This window comes from Dendrobium catenatum, unplaced genomic scaffold, assembly GCF_001605985.2.
Source record: "Dendrobium catenatum unplaced genomic scaffold, ASM160598v2 fragScaff_scaffold_650, whole genome shotgun sequence".
NCBI lineage: Eukaryota > Viridiplantae > Streptophyta > Magnoliopsida > Asparagales > Orchidaceae > Dendrobium > Dendrobium catenatum.
This window is the reverse complement of record NW_021319112.1, coordinates 128,605-131,441: the sequence shown is the minus strand read 5'-3', so window position 1 is coordinate 131,441 and position 2,837 is coordinate 128,605.

The window sequence follows — 2,837 nt, the reverse complement described above, 5'->3', positions numbered from 1 at the left end:
GGGAGTAATATCAAACACAAAGAAGGCCTCAACATCAAATACCAATAGATAAAAAAAATAGACCAAAAAAAAAAACAATAACATCAAACACAAATAACACAAAGCAAATACAAATAAAATAAATTTTATAGATAATTTAATGAAAATAAATAAACTAATTATAAAAGATCTTTCATTTTCGATAATAGATAATGGTTTAGCGAACTTACATGAAAATCGAAGGAGTGTTCGAACGAACTGATGGGTTGATGGATTCTACAAAAGAAATATGTATGAGGAGTTGCACGCAATGAGAGAAATCTGATGGTGAAAAAAATATTATACCTTTCCTTTCTTCTTATGCTTTAGTCATATGCAAATAGGAAATATCACAATAATCACAATAAGAGATGAAGTAGAGGAATAGAAATTCCTACACACTTTAAGTTGTTTGTATATATAATATAAGATGGACAAATACTATTTCTTAAGTTAACATTTATTATGCATTAAAAAATTTAACGATCATGATGATGTACTGAGATATTCAAAAGCGACACTTTAATAGTACTATATATATGTAACATTATTAATCTTAAATCAATTGGAAATAAGAAACATACCAATAAAAATTAGGTAGAGGAAAAGCAATCCCCTAAGAAACTTTTTAAACGGGAGAGGAATTATTTTACAAAATTATTTTATATAAAAAACTAAAATGACATTTGAACTTATTAAAAATTGAATTAATAAAATTATTTAATTTAAGGAAACAAGAAAGCTTTGGGTAATAGCATCAAACTCAAAAAACATAAAACAAACACAATAAAAAAAAACATTTACATATATTTTAACGAAAACAAATACATTAATTATAAAAACACTTGCATTTGACGTAAACACTATAGAGTAGAAGAAAATGAAAGGAATAAAAGCGTACATCTATCCAACAAGAGAAGAAGCCACTATTATTAGGATATCAAATTGTTGAAGTAGATAGATGCCGTGACCATCTCTTCCCGGACATCGATTTGGACTAACATGAAATTTGATGGGAGAACCTTTATTGCCACTTCCTGGACAAAATGAAAATGACAAAGAATAAATTGAGGTATGTAAAGAAAATCATGTAGCCATGGGAGAAAGGAGATAAAAAGATTACGAAATTGCAAAGCATAGAAAATGATGAAATAGAACTTTAGGTCTTAAAAAGGGAAGAAAAAATTGCAATTTATGAAGAGAGGGAAACATGAGAGATAGGGGGATTCGGTGAGCGACTGCGCTGAGCAAATACCAATACTAAAAAGAAGCCTTAATCTACTTTTAGAGAATTATTTAGGATGTAGTAATATCATGACGTGCGTCTAGTTAATGAAGATCTTAATTTTTAAAACTTGTTATAAAATTGATATTGTGTATATCAACAATATATGAAACCAAATACGAATAATTATGAGGCTAATGATTACATTTGAAATTGAAGTGAAGTGTTTGCAATGGAAAACTTTCAATGCAAGAATTGAATGACATTTAGATAATTGTTCTCAAAATTAAAAACATACTTCTCCAAAAATTTTCTATATTCTCTTCAAGAAAAATGACCTTAATCAAAGATTGTGAAAAAGAAAGTAATCCCAAATGAAGCCTTAATATATTGATTGGAAAGTGACTTATAATATGGAAATCACACATTCGTATACACGTGCAGCATGCATATTTTTTTAATGTATCTATAGATGCGTATTTGTAATTAAAATAACTCAAACTACCATAGAAAACTTTAAGAGACTTTGTCCAAATAAAACCCTAAATCTATTTTTGTTTCCGTTTATCACCTCTCTAATTGCCTATTAGCCAAAATGCATATACACAATTTTCCTTAATATAAAAGATTCCTCATTCACTGAAGAAAACAATTTTTTTTAACCCAAACGTAAAAAATTCTTCTCAAATATATTTTTCTACTCACACAAATAATAGACTCTGTCAAAATAAAAACCTCAATCTATTTTTGTTTCCATTTATCACCTCTCCAAATTCCTATTAGCCAAAATGCATGTACACAATTTTCCATAATATAAAAGATTCCTCATTCACTGATGAAAACAAAATTTTCTAACAGACAAAAAAAATTCTTCTCAAATATATTTTTCTACTCACACAAAACTTTCCATTTACCTCTCGTACTTTGTTTTACTTCCACGTTTATCAATTTTCTCATTTCAAGTAAAATTAGTAATATGAAATTAAATAAAATAACCATAATAAAAGTATGCAGATAATCATAAAGGCAGTAACTGTGTATACTTTGGGAGTCTGAAAGGTGCCAAATCATGTGCAAAAAGAAAAAAAAAGTATTTATAGGTGGAATTTTAGGTTGAGAGACAACTGTAGTTTCGACCTAGTGGGCTCTTACGATTCAGCTTTGACAAAGGAAGGCTCGGCTTGCACTTGAGTAGTTGAGGGATAGTGAGATTTTCATACGTGGTGGCTGGTAGTGTGTGAGATTTTAGTTCGGAGGTTTAGGTGTGAACGGATAGGGAAGATGAGGGAGTTGGATGAAAGTTTATTGGAAGAGGAGTGAGGGATGGTGTGGACTGGAGGATTCAGAATCCTTCACCAGCTGTGGTAGAAAGGAGCTATAGGAATCAAGTTAAAAAAAATTTGGAGCAGTGCCCACTGAAGAATTTTCAGTTTCATTTTAATAACAAGAGAGTTAACAAGGGTAGCAGGTTTTTTGAGATACGACGCTAGCTCAGCCGGATTTATGGAGTTTTACAGTGATTTAGCATAGAAAATCCACTAGAAATATACAAGGTAAATTAATGTTATTTTCTATTTCATTTGACTTGTAATAA